A 24,443-nucleotide genomic window follows, 5' to 3' on the forward strand; every position below is an offset into this window, starting at 1 on the left:
TCGGTGACATTGTTTTCTTTAAGTGTTCCATATCTCACAATCACGCCCTACTATAAAGACACAATATTAATGGACCTTTGGAATAGAAACATCACAACTGCACAAGAAAAACACTAAACATAATCAAAGAGGACATTGGTACATCTGAACTTTTCTATAACATCCAACTACCTAAAAATTAAGTACTTTTTATTCTGTTTTTCTGATTTTCATATACCCGTTAGGATATTCTTTAACTATCGTTCTCGATGAATGGAAGCTTATATTGGTGTAATGAACGTGTGTTTACTTATTTATTTTTGTAGGCATATGGATGTATCAGAAAATGTAAGGACTATTTCCAAAGGATGGTTTTGCGACGACCAAAAGTGTGAATAAGTAAATAACTAAATAAAATAATAGCCTACAACCGATTTATTGATCGTGTTTTCTTTTTTCATAGCAACCACAGCAGTTTCCTTGATTTAGTTACAAACGGGAGCCCAGAGAAGTTCTTAAGGGAGAACAAAAAGCCTATAAGGCACTTTGAGATATTTACAGGAAAAGGTAAATACCAGAGTTGGATTAATGAGACCATAATTATCATCCTCACTGTAGTAAGTTCCTTCAATGAGGTTCACATTGCTCGGTGCAGCAAATGTACGATAAGGAAGTATTCAAGAAACGTACCCCCTTGGTTGCACACAACGCCGGCAACCTCGTCTTGCCAACAATTATGTTGTCCCATTGGATGGTGGGAGCAATAAGCTAGGTTACGCTCTAACCCAGAACATTCCACGTTGTCGAGCAAGATATTGCGGGTGCCAGCTCCGAATCTGGAACAGCAAGGTGCCTCAGTTGCGCCACTGAAGCCCAGCATCCGGCAAACGACGTGCGCATCACCGAGATCCCAGATATCGTCGCAGACCGTGCCCCACTGGCCATCTCCTAGCCGGACCTCAACCCTGCCCTCTCCGCTGCTTTGACCGCCTGCCAGACGGACCTCAAATAGCTGCCCTGGCTGGGCTGCAATTCGAAATGAAACGCAAAGATATAAAGCAAACGTACAAACACAGGGCTAAAATACAACTTACTTTTGTAATGCTTCGTGAAAGTATTTTTTTTTTGGGCAAGTTTACATGAAATGTTTTCACTCTGTCCTGAGGAGTCATTTTGTCTTGCGTCTCTTCTTATCTCAATTTTGTCTGTCTGAGTTTGTAAGCACATCATAGTGCAACTATACACAACCCAGTCGCTGTATAAATAAACGCGTCATTTTGAATTCTGCAACGATGAACCCCGACGGTCAGGGATTGCGCTAGAAAGCGTCATTTGTTTTTCCATGGACTTATTGCGAGGGATCTCTATGGATTTATCTATGTACCTTCTGTAATATAAGCATGCACTTTACGTGAGTAACGTATAGATTCTTACAAGTAACATATATATATATATATATATATTTTTTTTTTTTTTTGTTATAAGTTCTGTAGTTGTGCTGTGGTTCCCCGGTGTGATGGCGAGGCCCCGTCCGTCTGACGCCGTGATTCGCACGACGTCTGGGCTGGCTAATCATAGTGATGGTACATATACAGGTAGGCCCTACATTTTTCATATTATGCAATATGCAATCAACGTATGGACCACTACACATTATCATAAGCAAACCTTTGTTTTTTCTTGAAAGACGATGTCTACTTTCTCATTCGTACTGACCTACTTTGCATCTTACACCGACGTCCTCTCCGTGGTTGCAGTTGTTTATCCCATACCCACGGTGATCGCACTGGGCAATGTTGGCCTCAACACCAATGCACTGGACGTCATCCAGCCAGATGCCACCAGAACCTGGCCCGAACGTTTCTGGAGGTGCAACAGACGCAAGGCCGCCGTACCCCAACATCCGACAAATCACCTGGGCCTCATCCTCACCGAAGTAGTCATCACAGACTGTCCCCCAGGTCCCATTAAACAGCACTTCGACTCTACCCTCCGCTGCAGTCTCCCCGTCGCGGAGGCGTACCGCGACATCGCCATCTTTATGTGAAGTGCGAGTCAGAATTTCAGATTATTAAACGTTGGTGCTTTTAGGGTCTATATTTTTCACGCCTGAAAAAAAAATGGATGTTTACCATTAAAAAAGTATTGTATTAGTATTGTTTAAGAAGTACTCCGTGAATTATTCGGGGTTCCCCCCCCCCTCTCTCTCTCTCTCTCTCTCTCTCTCTTTCTCTCATGATTTTGACGTCTCTTAAGGCTTATGTCAAGATATCGAAAATTAGAAAATAACATGTAATTCCGCTAACATCGGCATTACAATCATGACGGAGCACTTATTCATTATTTTTTTTTTATGAACGAAGGACTACAAAAGCAAAATGTATTGTAAGTTCTGTCATAGAATATGATGTTCTCTCCCTGGTGATACAAAAATCATATAATACTGACACGAGCTTTATGTGGAGGGGTGCTACAAATCCTACTGCCTTTTCTCTATTGTAACCCGTTGGAGATTAGCCCCGATTATGCTCGGGCACGTGTCTATAGGAAAGACGTGTTGTAGCCCAAGCAATCCATCCTCAAGGGGTTAATGTCGATAGATTTATCTCCAATCAAAATTTGTTTCACAAAGACGAATCTACAACATCTCAAAGTAAAAAAAAAAAACCAAACAAACAAACAAACAAACAAACTCAGAATATGAATATTTAGTTTTAGAGAATGTGGATAATGTAAAGTCGTATACATGGTTTATACCTAACCTCACTGATAAAGAAAACTCTGGTACAGGGTTCATACTTCATTGACTTCCGAGCAATCCTTCTTCCCTAAACTTGGCTGCCACCAGTGAGACATTCTCTTACAGTGTACCTCTTTTGTGAGAAAAAAAAAGATTAAGTCTTACCTCTTTCACCAAATGAGGTAATGGTGTATCTGCACATCTCTCTCATGCTAGAGAAACCAAAGTAGGTATGCAAAGCGCTTGTGAATTCATCATCGGGTATCGGAGGGGAGAACACATTAGAAATGTTATGAAGAAGGGAACCGAATTCAGTGCACCTATTCTCGTCCACAAGGATTTCACGAGCTCGACTGACCATATTCGCTGCAACCGAGTCAGTGGTTCCGATAGACACTGCAGACGTGATGGCATTACAGAGGTACTCCCTGTTCTCAAAACCCGTTGCAATTGCAGCAAAGTGCGGAATGTCCACGAAGAACACCTTAACAAAATCTTCCGGCTTGTCAGAGGGTACAACGTGGCTAGGATATGTTTGGGATGTAATCTCGTCCCAGCTATCGCATATTTCGGCAGCTCTGGGAAAGAGAGTTTTCAAGAATTCGGTAGCGAATTCAGTGACCAGGTCTCGAATGGTCCGTCCAGAACCAACGAGCTCTCCAGCTGCCTGGCAAACTGAATCTTCGTCGAATTCCCCAATACCGTAAAGATCTTGGAGAAGCTGTTGAAGTTGGGCCAGAAAATCAAACGGTCGTAGAGGATTGTTTCCAGAGGGCAGTGGGGTGGTGAACCACTGGATTGGGCGCCCGGATTCAGCATACGCTATGATCTTGTCATTCCACGGGGGAAATAATGTCGCGTCGGAGTCGGCCGAAGAAGTTGATGCCCAGGTATGCGCTTTGTGTGTTTTGGAATATGTCTGAGAAAGTCCGAATGCCGCGAAGAGCGACCGACAGTAGTCCTCACCCTTCAAAGATGACCCATTTCTCAGAGATTTCAAAACCGGATCGCAGATTGCTGCTAGTTGATCCATGGGGGCTCTGTCAGCTGGTTGGGTGAGAATGGCGGGCAGACGGGGAGCAATCCTCAGGCAAAATTCCCCTACAGCCTGGAGTTGGCTGTCTGACGTCCACATGAGCCCTGCGGTGTCGATCAGGTTAGCGACTGCAAGAAATGGACTCAGTTCGCCTGGGATATTCGAATAATCATCTGGGCCGTTCTGTTGCACATACGGCAGCACGCACTGCAGGGCTGCTTCCCAGTCCACCTCAAGTGTAGTCGGAAGAGGACACGGCTCGAGTCGACCTTTAGTAGGAATAGCGCCAAATAATTGTATGTGCTCTATGAAAATAAAGTGTCAGAATCAATGCCAAGGGAACCAGAACAATCATTCCAGGTGTCTCTTGAAAGATTCAGAACAGCAGTACAGTGATGATACTAAAAAATGTAAGCCTGGTATCAGAAGGTTTCTATCTCCCTCTCTTTCTTGCTCTTTCTGTCTCTCCTATTATTCCCCTTATCCATGCATCATGCTGGACCCCCCTTTCTCTTATTGCACCAACGTATTGTATCACCGGTTGCCAAAGGGTCAAGCTTATAGCTTATTATTGGCTACCGTTCTGTATGGCAAGTCATAACACATGTATTATAATTGTGTCACAAATGTATTTGTAATCAAAATTGTTGAAATTGTTGAAACTAGCTCTAATGAGTTTCATATCTGTATTATATTATGTTTGATATGTTGACAAAAAAAAATTGTAAATGATGCCATACGGAGAATGAATAGAATCAATCTAATCAAAAAAACGTATACTAGTTGGTGCGTGTCAGTCTTTTTGATAAATGTATATGCAGACACATGGAAAAATAGACCACCTGGCTTCCGGTATAGTGCTTGTATTCGCGATACCTAGATATTTTCTTTTTTCATGTGTGTATGTGTGTGTGTGTGTGTGTGTGTGCGTGTGCGTGTGTTATCAAGGTAACCCAAACATTTCTATTTTGAATAATCAATGCTCGAGATTACGAGATAACTCGAGACCAAAAACACGATCCAGCTTCTGTCCAACAGAGTGCAATTATCATTTGCTCAACGTTGCCTGTAAACGACCGTCCATTTTACCCTTCCGGTGGGTCCATGAAAACGTCCACGCTTTTACTTTCACTTTGCTTATTATTATGTTACGGCTGTACCTACCTTCATCGACGCACGTGACAGCAACATCTTGCCAGTTCCCTTTGCAGTAATCAGTTAACAAGTAACCTTCATTATGACACTCGTCGAACCTTTGTTCAGCTCCGGTGCACTGTATATTGGAGACAATCGCAGTATCGTCATTTTCTGGGTAGTACGTGAAGAGATTGAGAGAGCTGCCGTCGAAACCAAGCTGTCGACATACGACGGACGCGTCATCAAAGTCCCAACCGTTACTGCAAACTGTTCCCCATTCGCCGTTGTAGAAGACTTCAAGCCGTCCTTCTAGATCATTCCGTCCCCCGACAATGCGAATGGGCACATCAGGACCTCGATCAACAAGTATGGGTGGTTCGGTGAGCAATGCAAAACTCTGATTTATTAAATGCATACCACTATTACAACAGCTGTTCATCTGGACTTCATATTAATCATTTCATTTCATTTCATTTCATTTCATTTATTTATTTCTGCATCCAGATTCAATTCATTTCATTTCATTTCAATTCAATTATTTTCATTCTTCTTTTTCCAACAAATGAATACAAAACTATGTCACAGTTAGAGTTTGTGTGAAGCATGATTATTTGAAAGCATTAAACTAAAAAAAAAATAGCAGTAATAAACTGGAATTAAAGTGAAAAACTGTTATAATGAGAAACTACTCAGTATAAAACTTAGTTTCCGTTCGCTACAACCAAAGTCGTTCAAGTGAAAATGCCCTACTTCTTAAAAAAACAATAATATGGTTTTCGTCTAATAGAATCCTTCGGGTTATGCTATAACACTCATTAACTAATTCTTTGAAGTTAAACTTTATACTCCGGCTAACGAAAACATGTATCGTTCTTACCAAGAGCTACCCAGAGATCATATAATACATATACCTGCAATCAAGGAGGAAAAGAAGAAAAAAAAAAAGAAGAAGAAGAGGATCTTTAACAATTTCTGCACAGTGAGGGACTTTGTAGACTGTACTATACCTAACATGGAATTTCTATGTCAACCAGCATTCGAATCATACAAAAGTTTGATACTGTGAACGCCGTAATACTAGTAATAATGATGTAGTAGAAATAGTAGTAGACGCCCGTCATTATCATAATTATTGCAAAAAATTAATATACTCTATGCGCATATTCCGCTTTTTCTGATCTCCAAATTGAAAACAAGATAATGGATCACATTAGTTTTTATTTTGTTCCGATACTGTAGACTTCATCAAAAGTACAGTGAACTTTAAAACTGAGAAGCTGATAATTTCTCGTTCCTGTTTTATGCGTTTTATTAAATCAAATGTAAGTGCAGAGAGGTACAAGTTAACGACTAGATTGCTTACCTTGCTTACTGCTTGAGCAAAGGGGCAAGATGCAGGCAAACAGCAGAATCCACGCACTGGCAAAACATAATTTCTTCACCATTGTGACAGGTAGAATCGTCGATTTTTTAACAAAGAAACTCTATGTAGAGGATACAAGCTCTGACTAGAAATACATCAAACAATAAACCTTTCCTACAGAGTTATGATATCTTGTTTCCGGGATGTTCCGTTTACGTCTGAATGGAACAGTTCAAAGAGAATGATTCGATAATTCTTCAATCAGTTGGGGTTGACAGACACAAGAGACACGCAGAAGTGCATCAATCTCCTCCGCATAATATGTGGGCGAACACATAGCACATAAATACAACGCTGCAGACAAATGTCGAGTCGTGCATTTCGGGAGACGTATAACCCACACGACGCAAACACAATTGGCTCCTCCCTACCAACTGAAAGCACAGAAGAAGAATGATCTTGGGGGTACTTGTTCACAAGTCCCTAAATGTGGGCCACTAGTGTGCTGTAGCAACAAATTGAGGAAACCGGACACTGGGAATGATCAAACGGAATTTCACTCTCAAGAGTAAGGAAGTGATCCTTAGACTGTACTTGACAGGAGCTATATCCTACGCTATGCAGGCATGGAACCCTTTACCTCGGGAAAAAAAAAACGATATTCGAAAAAAAATAAAGACCTATCCCAAACATTCAACATCTGTCATATCAAGAAATATAATCGAGATTAGCGAGACTTTGGAGATAATAAGAGAGAGGAGAGATTCATGAGATAAGGAAACAAATCGCTCTCACTGAGCGGCGAACGTTTGCGAACGTAGCGAATTTGGGAATTCGCCAGGGTTCGTAAACGGTTGCAAAAGGTTCGTTAACATTCGCAAGAAAGTTCGCAAACGGTTTTTATTGTCGCAAACAGTTTTTCTTGTCGCAAAGAAATTTTGAACATGTTCAAAATTTCTTTGCGAACCTTTGCGAATCTGTATTTTCGCTAACAGTTGCAAACATTCGCAAACATTCGCAAACATTCGCAAAACACTCGTAAGAATTCGCAAACGATCGTAATACGGTGTCGCTAACATTTTTATAATGATTCGCCACTGCTAGCGAACAAGTAACCACATGGTTCCTATATAAAAGCTTCTGAAACAGACAAGGTTCCACTCTAAGAAAGCTCTTGAAGCTCTTGACATCTCCATCATGATTGTAATTGCTTCAAAAGCTTTTCATATTGACTAAAGTCTGTCCTCTGCAACAAGCACTCTCTGACTCTCTTTCTTTTCTTCTTCCTTTTTTGTTTTTCTTTATTTTATTTCTCTTATGCTGCACAACTCTCTAAAAAAGAAAGAGTGAAAATGTTCACTCTTGAAGGAGTGAATTACAGAAAAGAGTGAGTTTTGAATGAATTGGAGTGAATTTTGAGTGAAAAAATATATTTTCACTCATTTTGGAGTGACCTCAGGGATCACTCGAAAATCTAGGAGTGATCCCTGAGGTCACTCAAAAATGAGTGAAAATGAACATTTTCACTCCAAAATCACTCTAATTTCACTTGAAACTCACTCTTTTCTGTTATTCACTTCTTCAAGAGTGAACATTTTCACTCTTTCTTTTTTAGAGAGAATAGCTGTAGCAGCAGCCTGACAAAGCAGCTCTTCAAGGATAGCAACACCTTGAGCCTCTTCTTGGCAGAAATTTATTTCCATATCCTGGAAATCCATCTTGAACGGTTGTCACAAGAGATCTGAATTCATTGGAAGGTTTTATGTAGTTTTATGGGTCTTACTATACACAATCGCCTGGTACTTTTCTAGGTCCAAGAACATTCGCAAAATTGTCGCAAAGGATTTGCAAACAGTTGCTGATATTTGCAAAACTGTCGCTAACATTTGCAAGATTGTCGCTAACATTTGCAAAATTGTCGCTAACATTTGCTAACATTCGCTAATAGTCGCCACCTGTGTTCGCAAACACTTTCGCAAACATTCGCTAAAGTGTTGCTAATTGTCGCTAAACATCGCTAAAAGTCGCTGACTGTCGCTAATGGCAGAAGCGAACTTTGATTTTTCACAAACATTCGTCAGAAAAGTTGGCGAATCTCAATTTCGCTACGTTCGCAAACGTTCGCCGCTCAGTGAGATGCAAATCCGGGAACTACCTGAGAATGCCAGAGTTGCTCTTAAGAAGAAGAGGCTATTCCATAAAGCTAACCAAACGGAGAAGACACCTTGACATCAGGAAGAACTCGGGAAGAGAGTTTTCATCGACTGGAACAAACTAAAATAGATTCTAATCGACGCCCTGTACTCCCAGCTTCAAAGGACAATTGAGGGGGTCGAGGCAATAATTATAGTGCTAACCCACACTTTTGTCAAAATTGAGTTACATGCATTTTCATAAACCTTAACTTTCACTCTAACCTCCGTGAAAATATCATATTTGAATTCAACCAATAAGATGATAAAATATGCATGTATTCATGTTTTATTAATGTACAATGTATGGACTTTCCAAACATTCAACAGCGATTATCTCAAAATGACTATTGTGTGGGTTAGCACTATTATTGTACCGACCCCCTCAATTATCCGAACTATTTTTTCCTTCGTTTTTTTTTTTTCTTAAATGAATCAAATGGAACTCTACTAACCCGATCACACAATACTATCTACAGCGATATAAGGGATAGTTTCACCACAGCAGTTACGAGTTGTGTCTTTCAACGAGTTCAGGGTAAATTTGAGGTAAATTCAATGAAAGTACATACGGATATATTAGGTATGAGATAGTAACCAGTAAACTAGACTGTCGTCTGATGAAGTGGAACTGAAGACTGAAACCAATCTTCTGTATGCATTGACCTTGAGCAAGTTAGTGAACAGCTTACCATGCGCAGGATGCTACCGTTATCAGTCACTGAAACCTGTGCGTTTTCTCAGTTTGATCATGGACCTACATAGTTGAAGCGCAATGATTTCATTCTGCACTTGCCTTCGTTCTTTCCTTAAGATAGGGCCAAAGAAAGATAATAATGCCAGTTGAGTGAAACTTTCGTGATATGTATAGACCCAAGTGTATTTCAACGAATCTGATTAAATAGTGCCAAAGAAAGATGGTAATGATGATGTATATCTATGGATGGAAAGGAAAATAAAAATAAAGCAAAATTTATACTTCAGGTCTGGTCATTTTGTCGTTGAAAACACTTGACCTTTTACGTTAATCTTGGTCTCTGTTTTATGATGGTTATTATCACGTGTACGAAGTATCACCTCTAAAAAAAATGCTGCGTATAGCTACGTATTTATCTTTATTCATCATCATCATTGCGCTTGTTCGAAAAGTGATGTAACTTTAAAAGTCTGGCCGAGATGAAAGGGCTGTAGAGCACTTACTACACATGATCTTAAGCCAAAGATATTTCTGGAAATATGTTTGGGACATTGTATATGTTTATGTATATATATACATATATATATATATATATATATATATATATATATATATATATATCATATATCATATATCATATAATCACTCCGTTATCTATTTGTAATGAGCCATTACATCTAGCACAAAAAATATTAAGGAATACACGTGTATGATACAGCAATTTACATACAACTGTAATGTACAGTATTATAACATAAATATCGACAAAGACAAAACACACCCGACAAAGTAACCAAGTTGTCATGATCTTCTTCTTTTTTTAAAGCAGAATGCTCCCTTTTATTTTCCCGTATATCTGTAATAACAACCATTTACCATATCATCAATCCATAGCATTTCTTGAAAGCAACTAGTATCTAAATACAAATAATTGTGAAAGAGAAACGAAAGGTATATGAAAATGTTATTGAATTAGTCGTAATAATAACCAAACTACTTATCATAAACCGTAAGAGTATGTCCTTCGGCAATAATTGTGTACCAGTAATCTCAGTTTTTCTTCCCTTACCTCTGTTCTTAATTCTTCCCAAGTGCACTGAAATATATTTTGAAGAAGCATCCTGCGCTTCTCTTTTTAATAATATAAATGACAATGAGAGCAACAAAAACAACAACAACAACAAAGAATGTGTATGAGCGAGAACAATCACTAATATCACAACCTCTGGTCAGTGAGAACCCTGTGATGACATTTTTGTTCTAGAGGTTATTTCACAAACATAATTGCTGGTATAAACATCAGAGAAGTTAGACGCTACCATAGGTGTGCGATAGGCAGAACCATCTACTCGACCTTGTGGCTTTGATAGGAAAGCAAGAATACTAAAGGAAACGCATATTTTGTTGGATTATTCCCCCATTTCAAGCTTAGAGCATGTTAAACACAGCGGCCTTTCATTCATCCATTTAGAAAATTGCGTTTTGGAGAACGGCTGCTTAGAAAAATTGTATCCCGAATCATGGTCAATCGGAAGATCCGTGGTTATTTGGGGGGCGTGTCCATGGCGTCATGGGCTGAAGAGCAAACCCGGAAGTATCACACAACAGCCTCAGCTTACCTATGTATGCTCTCGATGAGAGCGTGATGTCGAGGCTCATACCCCGAAATCCCAAGACATTTTTTTATCCGAATGTCACAAAAAATGAAATAAAATTATTTTCTACTTTAAGTCCCCTGTGAAATCACACATTTCCTCGTTTAAATAGAGTCTGTTACGTGTTACTTAGGCCACGAATACAGAAGTTGTCAGGCCTAGTGCCTGTACAATGGTGCTTCGTAGTCGATCAGTCACATGCATGCGCCCATCACAGGCCGCGTATGTCGCAGTGCAGTAGCCTCCGTGTATCAAAGAGCGGAGAAGCCTGGGCTTCGTACCTCTTTGGTACGTACAAAATGTACTATATCAGCAGTTCCTCGGTAGTACTCAGGGAGGTGACTGTGTACGCCATATACATGTATTTAGCGAGTCTTTTTTTTTTTTCGCGAATCGGGACTTGCCAATAATTTCGCTAGTGCTTAAATTCGTGGTTGTGGAGTACACTACGGAAGGGGGAAATATTATGTACGGAAAGAGAGTTAATATTTTCTCGTGTTTTTAAATTCGCACAAAGCACCAGGTTCGCGAAATTGGCGAAAAAAAAAAAACCCTCGCGAAACATTCGGCGTACGTGGATCGCTAATACTAGATACCACGCATGCAATCAATGCGTGGGCATCGGCTAAGTTAACCCGACCAGGGCCCCGTTGCAAGAAAGTTGCAATCAATTGCAAATAATTGCTAATTTTGAAACAACCATTCTGATTGGCTCAGGGTCTGCCCTATTAAGAAGACATGCATGCAACAATGATTTTGATTGGCCAGTGACAATCAGTTACAAGTTGCGTTTAAACGCAAAGTTTCTAGCAACGGCGCCCAGACGCTGTAAGTACGCTGTCGCGACGTAACTACGTACAGCGACTGGGCTGTGTATAGTTACGGCTAAGTCGAAGTCTTGACTAGGCCGGCCGGCCTATCTGGTGATAAAATAAATGATAGAGAGCACTGCGATTTTCATCGATAGTGATAAAACTTTGATGGACTCGGTGAAGTAATGAATGGATCGTGCAGTGAATTTGTGAGGGTACCTAGCTCTAGCTAGATAGAATGCTGATGAGCTGTGAACGGGAGTACGGAGTGAGTGTGATGCGATAAGATACGATAATACGTATCCCGACCAGACGCTGCGCTACTTACAGCGACTGGGCTGTGTTCAGTTAGGCCTACTGCTGCTCTAAAGTACGAGTTCAAGTCAGCACTAAGCTCGGTTCATTTTCAGTTCAGAATAAAAACAACTCTGACCAATCTAAATTTTGAAGTCTATCTGGCATTCAGAAGCGGATCTATAGGGGGGGTTGGGGGTTGCAGCCCCCCCCCCCCCAAAAAAAAAAAAAAAAAAAAAAAAAAAAATCCGGGGACCATTTACCAAAAATAGTGGTGTTTTAGATGCAAGAAAACGCCATTTTCACACACAGATTTTCACAAATTCTCCCTACTGTGGGAGGGGGGACACCCACCTCTCACACCCTCCCCCCCCCCCTTTATAAAAAGCTACATCCGCCCCTGGCATTGGTCCTAAGTCACCAACATTGTCCCCTGGCCTGCCGTGTGGCAAGGGCTCGTACTGCCAATCTCCACTAAGTCCGTCCGCTTCAACCGAACCGCCCTGGACCTTCCCCACTAGCTCGCCCGTAGCGTCTCCCTCCTGCGCCCCGCCGTGCGGCTTGTCATCTATCTCTCCAACTTCACCAGGGTCTTCATCACTAGGTGTGTACTGTATCACTCAGTTCATCATCGCTCCCACATTCAAATTCCCCCAAGAAATCATCCTGATCATCACTGCATGGCCTTACGGTACGATGTCGCGCATTATCGAAAAACAAACTTTGAAAACTTCATATGCAAATACTATCTACAACAACTTGTATGATACAATGCATGCATTATGCGCGCGGGGGCCTGCGGCGCTCGAAACCTTGCCCGATTCCCTTCAGCCCATGACGTCATCGGCAAAGCCTCGAAATTTACGCTGCGACCTAGATTTTAGGGGGGTGACAGGTGTAAATCTTCAATATCCTCTAACTCCACTTCAAAAAGGCCATTTTAAACGATGTAAACGACACATTGTTCTATGTGTCCCCCTCTTTGACTTCATATATACATTGTAATTTTATTTCTTCAGTATTCCCCTTTAATATTCCACATCGACCGAAGTCACGAGAATAAAAACGTTAGTGAACAAAGGTGGGACATGGTGAAGGTTAATGCGATATCTAGTGGCGGACCAACCATTTCCCTTTCATCCCCTGCTTCTCGCTGTTAGTCTTTAACATTCGCTTTGCTGATTATAAACATTTTATATCACCAGGACCTTCACTTACAAGATGCGATAAGGCAGACTTGACCAAACTGACCAACGAGAAATGGATGCCCGCGACAACGTCTGTTTTCTAATGGTGCTCATCGCGTGCTATGTTTTACATCCCTACACTAAAATTCCACCTAGACAATGTTCTTTTTTGACAACCAAGCTGACCTCTGGAATTAAAAGAGTCGCAGAAAACAAATTTAATGAAGAGTTTGTTCGCAAAAAACCCCCCAATAAGTCCATATTTGCCAAATGGAGATATTGGCGATTAAAGGTCAAGTACAATAAAGAGAATAATAAGAAAGTTTTTGCCTCTTTTGACCATAACTTCAAAAATGTACCTTTATGTGTAGTGACCAATATATCATTTACAAGGTATTATTTTGTACTTTGTGACAGAGACCGAACTTTAAAACCTTCAAAAATGGACTTACCGGTTTCTGCGAACAAACTCTTCAAATATTCTTTGTTTAATCAAGCTGCCCTCTGGAATTACAAGAGTGGTAGAAAACAAATATTTGGTTTTTTTTTTATGCTGCATCCAACTGGACCCCATGGAAGACCAGCTTAGTGTAGGTGAATATGGGCTATCCAGCCATCTTCACAGATGGAAAATGAACAACAGCATTCGTTTGTTTGTTCATTTGTTAGTTTTCCAGTTTGAATTTGGCTATCGATCTTTAATCTTTCATATGATAAAGATAAAGTTAAGCATATTGTTCTGTTTTGGTTGCAGAGTTTTGAAAAGCGACTTTTTATATAAAACATATGATAGTAGACAAAAATCTGCGTTTCTATCTCTGAAAACAAATCAAGATGATATACAGGGTGGCCCAAAAAGAACGGAACTCCTAAGATCTTTAATTTCAGCAATATCGTTGCAAATATGTCATCATGTTGCATACAATTAGAAAGGCCATTCTTTGTCCAATAGAATGACACCAAGCTCTTTAATTTCAGTTAATGCGTTACAATTTTAAGCCCATTTTTGTCAACCCTTGCAATTTTCAAAATGTGATCATTTTACACTCTCAGAGATACAGAAACCAGTGAGAATTCGGCTTACCGTAGAACCAGTAGCGTTAACAGTGTGCGGAATGTGGGGCGGACAGTGTCATTGTCGTCGGGTCGTCTCATTCACAATGGTAACGAACAATGACAGCCACATTCCACACGTTGTGAACGTTACTGCTTCTATGGCAAGCCGAATTCTCGCTGATTTCGGTGTCTCTGAGAGTGCAAAATGATCACATTTTGAAAATTGCAAGGGTTGACAAAAATGGTCCTAAAATCGTAACGTATTAACTAAAATTAAAGAGCTTGGTGTCATTCTCTTGGAAAAAGAATGGCCTTTCCAACAGTACGCAAAATATTGACACATTTGCAACGATATTGCTGAAATTAAAGATCTTAGGCGTTCCGTTCTTTCTGGGCCACCCTGTATTACAGACTTTGCAAGGCGTCATGTAAACTGAAGAGCTATAAATGCTCGAACTGCAACTAGTGCAAGATAGAAATTCAAATACGAGAAAGTGTATGAATAATGAATATATCTCATAAAGTGTAGAAGCAATAATGAGCTATTTTCTTTGATAAAATTCTTATCTTATTTCTACCAATTTTATGTAGTCGACTAAAACCGTAATCATTCGAAACGATATCACACGTGTCAATATGATGATAAAAAGGCGACAATTCCTCCAGCAAAGTCATTTCCTAAAGTCTTGACTTTGTAATTTATCTATTCTACGGTGCATAAAAACCTGTACTCGACAAATGCAAATTATTAAGTCGGAAAATGTATGTTTACCACAAATAGACATGATAAGAAATATAAATGTTTTTTTTTTTTTTTGTAGGAATCATACCAACACCTCAGAAAGGTTAGCCATGAGTAAAATAACAAAATACAAAACAAAATAATTTTCCAAAATATATTTAAGCGCTTAACTTAAAAATAGAAAAATCGACGCCAAATACAAGACAAAGGATGATATTTCTATCGCCGCTATAGTAAACTAAGCTTGCATCATTTAAATAAAATTAATCAGTGTAATCATTTTGCTCACGCTTTATGTTATATATTTATTGAATGAAAAATAAAGAATAAACTAACCTGGACTGAAATGAATTATAGTCGTGGTCCTTTATGAACCTTGCTGCATAACTAGATAACGACAAGGTAACGAACAGGTAAGTGCGAATATATTCTCTACTAATTAAACGAGTATTTGTGTTCTTTGTCAGAGATTGAGAGTAGTAACGGAAAAAAAAGGTATTCCAGAAAAAAAAAAAAACTGTCCCCATAATAATAAAAGAGAAGAGCAACTACGTTTCTTCTAACTCCGTTTAATCGACTATGTCTGTGGGAATACAAACAACTCCCGCGTCTTCTCCATGAACACAGTTATGAGTTCCAAATTCACGATGCTGACAGTCAGCTAGGTTGTCTTCGTTTCCAGAACAGCTCACATCATCCAGTAAGATATCGCCAGAGCCCTGTCCAAAGTTCGCACAGCAACGAGCTTCTGAGGCCTCTTGGTAACCAAGCATTCTGCACACAACGTTAGCGTCTTCTAGACCCCAGGAGTCGTCACACACGGTGCCCCACTCTCCGTTGTTCCGGACCTCAACTCGTCCCTCATTGGCACTCCCTCCATTTACAAGACGAACTTCATACTCTTCTGGCACTAGTACATGAAAAAGAGGAGGAATTAAAAAAAAAAAAAACAAGCAGAGTTAGTCTCTAACGTCTTTCCCCCTTCCATGCATACTATATCACCGGTGGGGGAAAAATAAAGATACCTGTGTTCAAAGATTTAACCTTTTTGCTCGAGAATCACAAACGTAATAGAGAGTTAAAGTTTCATTAAAGCCGTTTAAGTTTCATTAAAGCTTTAGTTCGGTGATATTAATTAGAGCTTCGTGCGCAAGGTAGGGCTTCTGTGATGTAAAAAAAAAAATAAATAAATAATCACAAGTACAAGGTCACTAAATACCAAATAGTAATACCACAAATAATGCATTTCTTGTTATAGGGGTTACATTGCGAAGTCAAAATTATAATAGAATAATGATAATAGCACCAGAGATTGACTTTGTACAACTCTCCCATAAAATACATCATGTTTCACGTAATAGTGTTAAAGCCACTTTGTTTTGGAAATTCATCTCAAGTTGGTGTTAATCTTTTAATGTCAACAACAACAGAAAAATTAAACTCTGATATTTTTAGGCGTTAACGTAACAGACTTCTTCAACCTTATGGAATGACCCATCTTCGGCTTAATCATCCCGATGCAGACACGCTTATAGGAGTTAGTAGTATTTGTACTTTGTAGACCTCCCCCCCCCCCCCCCCTCCCATTTCTAGTCTTTGTTGAGGGAAAGTCGGTATGTCCTGATGTAGGTTACTTCTGTGAGCTCCACTTTCAAAGTATAAAGGTTCCCGCTCCAGAACTTTGCACATTATCTAGGTCCATGATGTGGTCTTGAGATTTGACAGAGATAATCATTATGTTTAGAGGAGGTGCTAGGGCGTCTATGTTCAAGAAATCTAGTCCTAAGTGAGAGTTCTGTTTTACTAATGGACGATTCCTGACAATCATACTGGTGTTGTTTTACTTGGCAAGTAACCCTGTACAAGAGAACTGTGTTACCCTCTTTGTTGTGTCAATCGGCCCTTCGAATCACTGACGAAGTATCCTTATGTCAATTTGTCTGATTCAAACCAACCCACACTGACCAGCATTTAGTTTTCCTAATCTAATCATTCTCTTGAGCATTGGTGATGAGTAGTCGCACACACTGATTTTGCGTGAGGACTGAAAATAAGCGAAATGGGTCAACCTAGCCGAACTTGACTTTTTCATATTTTCTGAAAGAGCAGGTCTTCTTTTACATTATGCTAAAATTTGGTATCATAAAACGGGCAGGAAAGTGTGTTTTTTAGCAGTTTATCTCGAACATTTTTGATAGAATAGTGTGATTAGGTGTGTCTTCAGAATCCCTTTTTCATTTCTGAAAAACCTTGTCCACACTCTTCACTTTCAACTCTAATAACTTTTGAAAGGATAGTGCTACTGCTTTGAAAGTTGGCATTAATTATGGACAGAATGTGTTAATGAGGCATGCTTAATTTCAGTTTAATCTGATAATCCCTTCATTGTTGTTACTCCAGTGGTTTACTTCCTGTTTTTTGTCCCATTCATCGCACAGCCAGCACCGTTTGGTAAAGATTAAGCGCTTGAATAGACACTGTACTTCAGAGTCTCTTTTCTCAGTTCACACTTTTCCATATGTTGTATAAACAAACAGTGCTTCATGGAGCTGAAACATTAAGTACCGACTACTGACAAATCAAAAATGTTCTTCAGAATTAATGCGGTTGTGCTCAGTGAGCATTCCTCATGGTTGCACAGCCCTAGAAAGAAAATAGTCCAACATGATAACAGACTCCACAATTATATCAAAAGGACAGATTATACTGCCTCACGTGAAAGGGGATTCCGTTGCTTTCAAGAGGAAACTTAACAAGTTTGGCACAAGGGGAATAGCCTTACTCCACTAGCCACTAGGATACTTTGTCAGTGCATAGTTGTGACGAAAGTCAAAACTGAGAAGAAAGATATCACTGATCCCTTGTACAGGATTACTTCAGAAAGGAAGAAAGGTGCATGCCACGAATCGTCCATTGGTGTAACAGAACGTTCGTTTTAATTAGGAACAGATTCATTGAACACAGACATTTCAGCTTCACCTCTTTTCTGACGGGTCATTCTACTGACAAAGACTTTAGAGCTGACATCATATCCCGTTGAGGACGGGTCCCTAGCATATTTGGGCAAGTGTCTGCAGCGGAGAATGCGTATTGTTACAAACTCAGCCAGCCTTCAACAACGGGAATTCAGTAGTTAACATTTGTATTGAGATCGGAGGGTTAGAACTATAATTTTGGGTTTCTTCTATGTTCGCCTACTACACCATACCTCCGGAACTACAAACAACTCCGGCGTCTTCTACATGTCCGCAGTTATGCGTTCCAAATTCACGATGCTGACAGTCAGCTAGGTTGTCTTCGTTTCCAGAACAGCTCACATCATCCAGTAAGATTTCGCCAGAGCCCTGTCCAAATCTCGCGCAGCAAGGAGCTTGCAAGGCCTCTTGGTATCCAAGCATTCTACACACAACGTTAGCGTCATCTATACCCCAGGAGTCGTCACACACGGTGCCCCACTCTCCGTTGTTCCGGACCTCAACTCGTCCCTCATTGGCACTCCCTCCACCCACAAGACGAACTTCATACTCTGCTGGCACTTGTACACGAAAAAGAAGAAGAATTAGTCTCTAACGCAACTCCTCCTTGACTGCATGCTATGTCACCGCTGGAAAAAAACAAAATAAGGAGATCTGTGCTCAAACATATTTCGTTATTTTTCCCGAGAATCTCAAAAGAAATAAAAAGTTCAGATTTTGTTTAGCAATTTAACTTTCATTAACGCTTTAGTTCGGTAAGATTTAGAGTTTCGCGCCGAGCGTAGGGCGACTGTCACGTCCAACAACAACAAAAAAGGGATCACAAGTACGATACCACAAAATACCAAGAAAGAGTACCACATATGATGCATTTCTTGATTCATTACATTGTGAAATCAAAATTATCATGACTTAACCCTAACTTACCTGGGGGAGGGGGGGGGGGGGGCATAATGCCCCCCCCCCCCCCTTGACGAATTCCGTGACCATTCCGGCGCGCAAAATTTTTTGACCGCGCCGCTCGCTGACTTTTTACTTTCAAGTCTCGCGCAACTTTTGAGACCAAATTTGTCGCGCCCGGGCATACCGTTCCGAAGCAACGCCCCTTCAAAAAATTTTCGTCAACCCCAAAATTGCTCAAAAACGTGATTTTGTGTACAAAGTCAATACAAATTGTGTTTTTTCAATTAATTCATATAAAGATTCATATTTTTGATTTTAATGGCTGAAATCAATTTGTTCTAGTATAATTATGCTTCAAAATATGTGTATGACAAATTCTGCTGAAAAAAACAACAAAAACAAAAGTTCGAAAAAACAAAGAAATACATTAAAAATTGATAAAACAACAAAAACAAAAGTTCGAAAAAACAAAGAAATACATTAAAAATTGATAAAACAATAAAAAACATAAGAAATTAATTTAGATACTGCTTTTTTTTACGCACAAATGTTCGGAATGTCACTAGGAATATTTACACCAAAAATCAGCATTCAAAAAGCTTTTATAAGCCAATTACAGACGAAAATGAGGTTTTTTTTTGCATATATTTGAATAATTAATTAATTTAAAATAGAAAATGCAAATTTTTTGAAAATAACTTAGTAGTCTTGTAGATTACATCCGGCTTTATGTTAATGCAAAATTTTGCGGCGATCGCGCGATCAACGGCCAAGATCTGAAGGGGGGCCATAATGCCCCCCCCCCCCCCCCCAGGAATTCAAGCTCGCTAAATAGCCCAGGTAAGTTAGGGTTAATATATTAGCAGCAGATATTGATTTGCGATAACAATTCACCCATACATCATAATTCACGTAAAAGAGTTACAGCTTCTCGCTCTTGGAAATTTCATCAAAAATTAGGGTTACTCTTTTAATCTCAACAACAGAAAACTTAAACTGTGATATTTTTAGGTTTTAACGTAACAGACTTCGTCAACATTACGGAATGACCCATCTTCGGCTTAATCATCCCAATGTCGATAAGCTTGTAGGATTTAATATTAGTTTGTACTTTGTAGACACCCCCCCCCCCCATTTCCAGTCTTTGTTGAAGGAAATTCGGTATGTCCTGATGTAGGTTACTTCTGTGAGCTCCACTTTCAAAGTATAAAGGTTCCCGCTCCAGAACTTTGCACATTATCTAGGTCCATGAGGTGGTCTTGAGATTTGACAGAGATAATTATTATGTTTAGAGGAGGTGCTAGGGCGTCTGTGTTCAAGAATTCTAGTCCTAAGTGAGAGTTCTGTTTTACTAATGGACGATTCCTGACAATCATCCTGGTTTTGTTTTACTTGGCAAGTAACCCTGTACAAGAGACCTGTGTTGCCCTCTTTGTTGTGTCAATCGGCCCTTCGAAGCACTGACGAAGTATCCTTATGTCAACTTGTCTGATTCAAACCAATCCACACTGACCAGCAACTCGTTTTCTAATCTAATCATTCTCTTGAGCATTGGTGATGAGTATATGGTGTATAAACAAACAGTGCTTCATGGAGCTGAAACAGTAAGTACCGACTACTGACAAATCAAAAATGTTCTTCAGAATTACTGCGGCTGTGCTCAGTCAGCATTCCTCATGGTCGCACAGCCCTAGAAAGAAAATAGTCCAACATGAAAACAGACTCCACAATTATATCAAAAGGACAGATTATACTGCCTCACGTGAAAGGGGATTCCGTTGCTTTCAAGAGGAAACTTAACAAGTTTGGCACAAGGGGAATAGCCTTACCCCACTAGCCACTAGGATACTTTGTCAGTGCATAGTTGTGACGAAAGTCAAAACTGAGAAGAAAGATATCACTGATCCCTTGTACAGGATTACTTCAGAAAGGAAGAAAGGTGCGTGCCACGAATCGTTCATTGGTGTAACAGAACGTTCATTTTAATTAGGAACAGATTCATTGAACACAGACATTTCAGCTTCACCTCTTTTTTGACGGGTCATTCTACTGACAAAGACTTTAGAGCTGACATCATATCCCGTTAAGGACGGGTCCCTAGCATAGTTGGGCAAGTGTCTGCAGCGGAGGATGCGTATTGTTACAAACTCAGCCAGTCTTCAACAACGGGAATTCGGTAGTTAACATTTGTATTGAGATCGCAGGGTTAGAACTATTTTCGGGTTTCTTGTATGTTCGCCTACTCCACCATACCTGTGGAACTACAAACAACTCCGGCGTCTTCTACATGTCCGCAGTTATGAGTTCCAAATTCACGATGCTGACAGTCAGCTAGGTTGTCTTCGTTTCCAGAACAGCTCACATCATCCAGTAAGATTTCGCCAGAGCCCTGTCCAAATCTCGCGCAGCAAGGAGCTTGCAAGGCCTCTTGGTAACCAAGCATTCTACACACAACGTCAGCGTCTTCTAGACCCCAGGAGTCGTCACACACGGTGCCCCACTCTCCGTTGTTCCGGACCTCAACTCGTCCCTCATTGGCACTCCCTCCATCCACAAGACGAACTTCATACTCTGCTGGCACTTGTACACGAAAAAGAAGAAGAATTAGTATTTAACGCAACTCCTCCTTGACTGCATGCTATGTCACCGCTGGAAAGAACAAAATAAGGAGATCTGTGCTCATACATATTTCCTTATTTTTCCCGAGAATCTCAAAAGAAATAAAGAGTTCAGACTTTCTTTTTAGCCATGTAACTTTCATTAATGCTTTAGTTCGGTAAGATTTAGAGTTTCGCGCCGAGCGTAGGGCGACTGTCACGTCCAACAACAACAAAAAAGGGATCACAAGTACAATACCACAAAATACCTAGAAAGAGTACCACATATGATTCATTTCTTGATCCATTACATTGTGAAATCAAAATTATCATGACTTAATATATTAGCAGCAGATATTGATTTGCGATAACAATTCACCCATAAAATACATCATAATTCACGTAAAAGAGTTACAGCTTCTCGCTCTTGGAAATTCATCAAAAATTAGGGTTACTCTTTTAATCTCATCAACAGAAAACTTAAACTCTGATACTTTTAGGTGTTAACGTAACAGACTTCGTCAACCTTACGGAATGACCCATCTTCGGCATAATCATCCAAATGTAGATGTGCTTATAGGAGTTAATATTAGCTTGCCTTTGTAGACCCTCCCCCCCCCCCACATCTCGTCTTTGTTGAGGGATTATGTCCTGATGTAGGTTACTTCAATCTTCTGTGCTCCACTTTCAAAGTATAAAGTTTCCCGCTCCGGAACTTTGCACATTATCTACGTCCATGAGGTGGTCTTGAGATTTGACAGAGATTGTTATGTTTAGAGGAGGTGCTAGGGCGTCTGTGTTCAAGAAATCTAGTCCTAAGTGAGAGTTCTGTTTTACTAATGGACGATTCCTGACAATCATCCTGGTTTTGTTTTACTTGGTAAGTAGCCATGCACAAGAGACCTGTGTTGCCCTCTATGTTGTGTCAATCGGCCCTTCGAAGCACTGACGAAGTATCCTTATGTCAACTTGTCTGATTTAAACCAATCCACATTGACGAGCATCTCGTTTTCTAATCTAATCATTCTCCTGAGCATTGGTGATGAGTACATGGTGTATTTCACAAACTGTGTTTAATTCGGTTAAAACGGTAAGAACTACTGACAAATCAAAAAAGCTCTTCAGGACTGAGGCTATGCTCAATTGGGCGTTCCTCAGGGTCACACAGCCCTACAAAGAAAATAGTCCAACATCATAACAGACTCCGCAACTATATCAAAAGGACCGATGCTTTGCGGAGGAAACTTAACAAGTTTGATACAAGGGGAATAACCTTACCCCACTAGCCACTAGGACACTTCGTCAGTGCCTAGTAGTGACAAAAGTCAAAACTGAGAAGAAAGATATCACTGATCCCTTGTACAGGATTATTTAAAAAATGAAGGTAATTAAAGGTGCATGTCACGAATCGTTCACTGGTGAAACAGAACGTTCGTTTCAATTAGGAACAGATTCATTGAACACAGATATTCCAGCTCCGCCTCTTTTCTGACGGGTCATTCTATTGATAAAGACTTTAGAGCTGACATCTTATTCCGTTGAGGACGGGTCGATGGTATATTTGGGTAACTGTCTGCAGTGGGAAATGCGTGTTGTTACAAAATCAGTCTTTCTTCAACAACGGGAATTCGGTGGTTAACATTTGTATTGAGATCGAAGGTTTAGAACTATTTTCGGGTTTCTTGTATGTTCGCCTACTCCACCATACCTGTGGAACTACAAACAACTCCGGCGTCTTCTACATGTCCGCAGTTATGAGTTCCAAATTCACGATGCTGACAGTCAGCTAGGTTGTCTTCGTTTCCAGAACAGCTTACATCATCCAGTAAGATATCGCCAGAGCCCTGTCCAAATCTCGCGCAGCAAGGAGCTTCCGAGGCCTCTTGGTAACCAAGCATTCTACACACAACGTTAGCGTCTTCTAGACCCCAGGAGTCGTCACACACGGTGCCCCACTCTCCGTTGTACCGAACCTCAACTCGCCCTTCATTGGCACACCCTCCATCCACAAGACGAACTTCATACTCTTTTGGCAATAGTACAAGAAAAATAAGTAGAATCGGGGAACAGTACAACTCCCTCTTACTGCTTACTTCAATTTAACGTTTAATGTCAATCTTTAAAGAAATAGAAATCTGTATGTGACAACACTTGCTCTTCTAAACTTCAGATATTAGAAAATGTAAAATCTCTTTTGTTGCATTTTACTCTCTGGTTACTTTATTATAACGGTAGAGTATAAAGAAATTAAGTGATTATAACACGTAATAGAATGTCACAACATACCATTGCATGGAGAAGTAGTGCCACGAAAGAGGCCTATTCTGTTTACTTTAAACGCAAAATTTACGCAATCATAACATGCAGTAATACACAGTATTGATATTTATTACAAGAATGTCTTCTCACCTAATTGGACATACAGTGCTCATTCCATCAGAGTTATAACAGCATGCAATACAAGCATCACAAGTTCACAACGTTTAGGGAAGAGAGGCCACACATGATGCATATCTTTGTTTCTTCATAATTTGAAATTGAATTCATGAAATAATGTAAAAAGTAAACAAATTTTGACATTTTTAGGTAATTGTCCTCTAACTTGATACAAAAAACACACATTTCTGTTGCCTACGTCAATATACCTGTGGGACGGCAAACAACTCCCGCGTCTTCATTATGTCCACAATTATGAGTTCCAAATTCACGATGCTGGCAGTCAGCTAGGTTGTCTTCGTTTCCAGAACAGCTCACATCATCCAGTAAGATTTCGCCAGAGCCCTGTCCAAATCTCGCGCAGCAAGGAGCTTGCAAGGCCTCTTGGTAACCAAGCATTCTACACACAACGTCAGCGTCTTCTAGACCCCAGGAGTCGTCACACACGGTGCCCCACTCTCCGTTGTTCCGGACCTCAACTCGTCCCTCATTGGCACTCCCTCCATCCACAAGACGAACTTCATACTCTGCTGGCACTTGTACACGAAAAAGAAGAAGAATTAGTATTTAACGCAACTCCTCCTTGACTGCATGCTATGTCACCGCTGGAAAGAACAAAATAAGGAGATCTGTGCTCATACA

General features: G+C 40.2%; 1 pseudogene; it reads right to left on the reverse strand.

Moving 5' to 3' along the window:
• Nucleotides 1-24,443, reverse strand: part of LOC139710001 (scavenger receptor cysteine-rich domain-containing protein DMBT1-like) — a 55,459-nt pseudogene that overhangs the window by 16,668 nt on the left and 14,348 nt on the right.

This window comes from Diadema antillarum, unplaced genomic scaffold (genome assembly GCF_040938485.1).
Source record: "Diadema antillarum isolate AM-2024a unplaced genomic scaffold, OU_Dant_1.0 seq00001487_RagTag, whole genome shotgun sequence".
Classification (NCBI taxonomy): Eukaryota; Metazoa; Echinodermata; class Echinoidea; order Diadematoida; family Diadematidae; genus Diadema; species Diadema antillarum.